A 6,917-nucleotide genomic window follows, 5' to 3' on the forward strand; every position below is an offset into this window, starting at 1 on the left:
TTTACTAGTCCCTAAGGACCCCAAAGCGCTTTACATATCCAGTCATCCACCCATTCACACACAGGTGATGGCAAGCCACATTGTAGCCACAGCCACCCTGCGGGGCACTGACAGAGGCGAGGCTGCCGGACACTGGCGCCACCGGGCCCTCTGACCACCACCAGTAGGCTACGGGTGAAGTGTCTTGCCCAAGGACACAACGACCGAGACTGTCCAAGCCGGGGCTCGAACCGGCAACCTTCCGATTACAAGGCGAACTCCCAACTCTTGAGCCACAATCGCCCCCATTGAGGTGATGCTGCCCAGTCTGACCACTTGGCGTCTGTCAGACAGGAAGCTAAGGATCCAGCTGCAGAGGGAGCTGCTCAGTCCTAGATCCTGCAGTTTCCTGTCCAGCTTCGAGGGAACGATGGTATTGAATGCTGAGCTGTAATCTACAAACAGCATTCTCACATACGTGTCTCTCTTCTCCAGGTGTGACAGGGCAGTATGTAGTGTCAGGGCTATGGCATCATCAGTACATTGATGAACTCTGTGTAAAGTTTGTCTTATTAAACAGTTTGATGTGAAAAATGAAGAAATGGTCTCAGAACAAGTAGTTTGAGCCATGATTTCAGATTCAAACAAATTTAACTGTTTTCAGTGGTACATGTGGAGCTTTATCACAGGAGGAGACACACTGACACATATTTCCTTTCAATTTGGTTTTCTACTTGTTTTCTATCTTTTTAGTTAATTAACTGATTTTAATTCTCAAATTTTGCCACCTAATTCATTATTTCCAAAGATATGCATGTGGCACAGTAAACTATAAAGACACATCTCCTGGATGCACTGGTATGCATCTTCAGTGATGTATCCTGGGGTCATCATGTGTTTCGGGTCTCACAACATCATACACCCTCGCCCAGGCGACCCAGCCGGGGTTGTTCAGGCCCCGACTTGCGTACCAGTAGCTACCCACGGATCAGCCCTCTTGATCCACAGCCACCTTGTGGCTTTCTCTGCCGCTTCACTCACAGCCTGGATGGCCCTCTTCTTGGCTGCCCCAGCCATGCCCAGCCGGCCTAGGACTTTGCAGAGTGATCGTCTTGCAAACCCCCTACAACCCACTTCTATGGGCTCATAGAAAGTCTTCCAGCCCCTTCCCCTGCACTCTTGCACTAGTTCTTGGTACTTTCCTCGTTTCCTTTCATTGGCCTCCTTAATCCGCTCTTCCCAGGGCACTGTGAGTTCCAGCATGATCAGCTGTTTTGAGGCCACAGAAATAATTATCATGTCTGGCCGGAGTGATGTTTTTGCAATGTTCTGAGGGAACTTTAGTTGTTTACCCAGGTCAGCCTGTAGCTGCCACTCAGAGGCTGTGTTGAGGAGGCCAGTTGTCAAATGTGGGTGCACCTGGGGTTTCTCTCCAGCTTTAATAAATCTTTCCCCACAGATGGAGGTTTGCTGGGCTTGGCAGAGTGTCGTATACTGCCTGCACTAGGAATCGGATCCGGTGGAAGTCTGCCTGCATGATCTATGCCCAGGTGACCTTGCGCTGCAATGTGCTCTCCCACCTTGTCCATGCTCCCTGCCGCTTAAGGCCTACAGCTCTACCTACTCGCTCCTCCTCCACACCTGCTCGGACCTCTTCCTGGAGTAGCTGGTGTTTCTCCTTTCCCTGTGCCCTGCTGACCTGGGCCTTTGGGAAGTACCCCAAGCCTGCTACCCCTGTTGCTAAGACCCCCACCAGTGTTTTCTGCCTTAGGCGTGACTCCGCCACCTCAACTGCCTTCTCAGCCTTCCACTTTCTTCCTGTCCTTACCTCAATACCTGCTGATGCCACCTTGCAGTCTTTAGAATCTCTGTACTGTAGGGCTTCTCGTGTGCAAGCCACCTTGAACTCATCTGTGAGACCACTGAAGGGTAACTGCACGCTGTTGCTTGCCCCATACAAGGCAGTGCTTGTGAGACTGCGGGGAAGTCCCAGCCACTTACGAAGAAAGCCACTGATCTTCCTTTCAAGAGATTCCACAGTAGTTATTGGAACTGTATAGACAAGCAAGGGCCACAGGATTCGGGGCAGGATGGAATGCTGGTAGATCCAGGCTTTAAATCTTCCAGGCAGGCCGGACTTATCTACCTTAATGAGCCACGCTCCCAGCTCCTCATTTGCCTTCTGAATGGCAGTAGAGTCTTTCAGGCTGGAGTCAAAGAGTTTCCCCAAGCTCTTAACTGGTTGTTCCATTATGGATGGAATAATGGTTCCTGAAATTGAGAACCGGAACTTGTCCGTCACCTTGCCCTTCTTCAGTACCATGGAGCTTGACTTGGAAGGTTTAAAACTCATCCTTGCCCATGAGATGAGTCTCTCAAGACCTTGCAAGATCCACCTACACCCTGGAACTGATGATGTTGTAATGGTGAGGTCATCCATATAGGCTCTGATAGGGGGCTGACGAACACCTGACCTTGTTAACGGCCCTCTGCACTCCACCTCCGCAGCCTTTACCACCATGTTCATTGCCAGGGCAAAGAGCGTACCTGAGATGGTACAGCCTGTTATTATACCTTTCCCGAGTTGGTGCCAGTCTGAAGTAACTGCCCTAGAAGTGACCCTAAGCCTGAAATTGGCATAATAGTCCAGGATCAGATCCTTGATCTTGCTAGGGACATGGTGGAGGTGTAAAGCATGCTCAACCAGTTTGTGTGGGATCGACCCATACACATTAGTCAGGTCCAGCCACAATACAGCTAGGTCGCCTCTGTTCTCATGGGCTTCTCTTTAACGTTTAACTACACCAGTGTGCTCTAGGCAACCAGGAACTCCTGGGATCCCCCCCTTCTGAACTGATGGATCAATGTAATTGTTTCTAAGGAGAAACTCAGTCAGTCTCCGGGAGACAACGCTAAAAAACACCTTCCCCTCCACGCTCAACAGTGAAATGCTCCGAAACTGGTTTATGTTTTTCGAATCCTCCTCTTTGGGAATCCAGTCTCCCTCTGCGCACCTCCACTGATCAGCAACTCTCCCTCTCCGCCATATCACCTTTAAGATCTTCCACAGGTGGAGAAGCAGCTCTGGGCAGCGCTTATAGACAGGGTAGGGTACGCCACTGGGACCTGGGGAGGATGCTGAGCGGGCTGCTTTGATGACCTCACACACCTCCTTCAAACTTGGCTCCGTCAACTTGAACTCTACAGATGGTGGGGCAGGGTTGATGAGAGCTTTGTTTGGTCCCAAGTCTTGTTCTCTCAATGGGTCACTCATGGTCTCATGAAGGAAGTTATTCACCTCCTCTGCTGAGCACTCCAACTGCCCGCTTCGCTTAACCCCAAGCAATTATTTGGAAAAGCGAAAGGGATCAGCAATAAAAGCTGCATGTTTCCTGGCTCTCTCTCTTCCTCGCCTCCTGTGCCATTCTGCTCTACGGAGGGTAATCAGCTTCTTCCGCAAGATGTTGTGCAGTTCCTCTAAAGCTTGCTTCTCCTCCGCATCAGCGTTCTTGAACTGCTTCTTAAGGCTCCTGAGCTCCTGGCGCAGTTGATGAATCTTCATGGCCCTGCGGTTCATGGTGTAAGGCAGGGGTGGCCAACCCGCGGCTCTCGAGCCGCATGCGGCTCTTTGCCTGGTTTCATGCGGCTCTTACGTTCATATCAAAGTTTGTGTTTTGATTTTTTTTATGTTGTTGTTTTAAAATGTGCGCGTTCGCTTCGCTTGAGTTCAATACGGTATTTTCATCAAATGCGCATGTGTGTGAGATGAAAATACCGCAGTTTCCCAGTAGGAGCAAGTTCGCCCTTAAAATGGCAGGAAAAAAATGCACAGCAAAAAGAAAATATGAAGATGAACACAGGACGTTTTTAACAGAGTGGGAGAGTTTATATTTTTTTGTTGAACGCAATGGCAAGCCATTCTGCCTTATATGTCAGACGTCATTAGCGCATTTCAAAGCTTCAAATCTTCAGCGCCACTTCAGCTCACTCCATGCTAACATCGACCAGGAATTTCCAAAAGGGACTGAACTTCGCAAGCACGAGTTGGCCACTTTGAAAAGTCAGGCAGAGAAGCAGATACAGTTTTTCCAAAAATTTACGAAGCGGTCAGAGACCATAACGCTCGCATCCTATCAGCTGGCTTGGAACATTGCACGGGCTAAAAAGCCATACAATGAAGGGGAGTTCGTTAAAAAATGCCTCAGTGATGTTGTTGAGATCTTGTCTCCTGAAAACGACAAATTAAAACGCATGGTATCAGACGTCCAACTGTCCCGCCACACTGTTGAACACAGAATATCGGACATTAACACGGCTATTGAATCACAGTTGCACTCTGACCTTCAAGCATGTGAGTATTTTAGTGTCGCATTGGATGAGAGTTGTGATATACAAGACAAGCCTCAGTTGGCAATATTTGCACGGTCTGTTTCAAACGATTGTGTGATCAAAGAAGAGCTCCTGGATATTGTGCCATTAAAAGACAGAACCCGTGGCATAGATGTGAAAGAAACCATGATGGCTGCATTTGAAAAAGCAAATCTGCCCATAACGAAATTAACTGCAATAGCCACGGATGGAGCACCAGCCATGATGGGATCTGTGAACGGGCTTGTGGGGCTGTGCAAAGCTGACCAAACTATTCCTGACTTTTGGAATTTCCACTGCATCATCCACATGGAGCAACTCGTGTCTAAATCATTGAATTTAGATAACGTCATGAAGCCTGTGATGGAAATCGTCAACTATATCCGCACACATGCGCTTAACCACAGGCAATTCAAGAATCTCATCGCTGAGCTGGACCAAGGGCTTCCAGGTGACCTGCCGCTGCACTGCACTGTGAGGTGGCTGTCAAAAGGCCAGGTACTCTCTCGCTTCTTTGAGCTTTTGGATGCCGTGAAACTGTTTATGGAAAAGAAGGACAAGGACTATCCCGAGCTCTCGGACCTCAAGTGGATTATGGATCTGGCCTTTTTGGTCGACATGCTGTGTCACTTGGACAGACTGAACCTGACCCTGCAGGGTAAGTTAAAAATGCTCCCTGACCTAGTGCAAAGTGTGTTTGCGTTTGTCAACAAACTGAAGCTGTTCAAGACACATATTCAAAAGGGAGATTTAACGCATTTTCCCACTCTGCTAAAAGCCAGCGGGCAAGTCGCCAGTGCTGCCCTGAGTAAGCAAAGAGCCAGATATGCAACGCTGATTGAAAACTTGCACGAAAGCTTCGTGACCCGGTTCCATGATCTACAATTGAAAAGGCCACAGATTACGTTCCTCGTCGACCCATTTAATGCAGAGACCGGCTGTTTGAAAGTCCCGCTAGTCACAGATGAAGCTGCGGCTGAGTTGGAGATGATCGATCTTTGTGAAGAGGACCAATTGAAACCTGCTTTAAGGGAAGGGACCATTGAGTTCTGGAAAAGTGTGCCAATGGAAAAATACCCCAATGTCAAACGGGCTGCGCTTAAGATACTGTCAATGTTTGGGTCAACATACGTCTGCGAGTCTGTGCTTTCTACCCTAAAACATGTGAAATCAAAGCATCGATCTGTTCTGACTGACACACATGTGAAAGAATTGCTTCGAGTGACAACAACGGAAGACAAGCCAGATTTAAAGAGGATTGTTCAAGGCAAGGAATGCCAGAAGTCCCACTAAACAACATGCATTATAAAAGTAAATGCTATTGTAGATTATTATATTTTTGTTTGTGGACTTGGTTGAACTGAGAGTTTGTGTGTGTGAGACAGTGCACACAATGTTCATTGTTGAAAATGACTGGCCTGTGGTTTTAGTACTGTAGGAGTCCATTTCTGTCATTATCATGTTGGTGTGTGACATTTACAATAAATCTGGCTGAGCAGAGATGTGTGTATTTTGTGTGTGTGTGAGAGAGAGAGAGAGAGAGAGAGAGAGAGAGAGAGAGAGAGAGAGAGAGAAAAGGATTGGTGATGTTCATGTGTGCCCATGCGTATGATGTGGCTCTTTGCGGTAACACAGTAAAAAAAAAGTGGCTCTTGGTCTCTGACTGGTTGGCCACCCCTGGTGTAAGGGGTCTTGTTGTTACACTTCTCGATCAGACGAACCTTTCTGAGGCGTAGCTGACTATGATGGTGGTCATTGTTTTAAGCCTGCTGTCGGCATCTCTTTTGGCTACAGCTTGTATGATGTTGGAGACATCCTCATCAAACTTCTGCCACTCGCTCCGGCTGCTGGCTGTGGCCACTTAATCCGCTGTTGTGGAACTACACTGCTTGGATTGGAACAGTCCAGTGCATAGAGGGACTGGGCTCTGTGGGGTGCCTCCTGGCCAGGCTCCTCCTGCGTCTCACCAGGTTCAGGACCTGTGCGTTGCACCTCACTCTCCCGCTCCAAACATTTCATTCTAGCCTAATGGACCTTTAGGCCACGCTGGTTCTTACACAGCTTGCCGCAGATACATGTCTTACTCGTAGTCCTTTCATTGCGTTGGTCGTTAACCTTGAGTCCGTCCGATTGGAGACCTCATCCTCCCCCCCTCTCGGGATCTCCTGGGGGTATCTTTCTTTAGGGCTTTCCGTAGCTTTTTGGGGTGCTTTCTCACGAAAACTGCAGACCGGGATGCTAGCCCACCCTGCCCCTGGAGCCATCTTACCGAGCTGTCATCTGTCTCTCCAGTAGTCACCAAACTTTCTTGGTTGTCACCTAGTCTCTTCCTAGGCATCACTGGCTCAGCCAGAGTTTAACTATAAAGACACATCTCCTGGATGCACTGGTACGCATCTTCAGTGATGTATCCTAACAGTATCTTTAGCAGTAGCTCGGGACCTGACGGTAAATGTTTACTTTGTCTCTCTGAGATTTACTGATAGAAACCTTTGCAGAGAGAACAACACAGTATGAACTGTCTTCTCACAGGTACTGATAAAGAAACAAATATAGAGTTTCTCTTAATT

At 48.3% G+C, this 6,917-nt stretch overlaps 1 pseudogene across 1 annotated transcript; it reads right to left on the reverse strand.

The window, feature by feature from the left end:
- Positions 1 to 893: 893 nt before the first annotated feature.
- LOC113010363 (uncharacterized) lies at positions 894 to 6,611 on the reverse strand (annotated as a pseudogene). The gene is made up of 4 exons (XR_013904537.1): positions 6,595 to 6,611; positions 6,069 to 6,439; positions 4,095 to 4,207; positions 894 to 3,627 (listed from the first exon to the last, which is right to left on the reverse strand). The product of XR_013904537.1 is annotated as an uncharacterized LOC113010363 (transcript).
- Between the last annotated feature and the right edge of the window lie 306 nt (positions 6,612 to 6,917).

Source organism: Astatotilapia calliptera, chromosome 3, assembly GCF_964374335.1.
Source record: "Astatotilapia calliptera chromosome 3, fAstCal68.1, whole genome shotgun sequence".
Taxonomy (NCBI): domain Eukaryota; kingdom Metazoa; phylum Chordata; class Actinopteri; order Cichliformes; family Cichlidae; genus Astatotilapia; species Astatotilapia calliptera.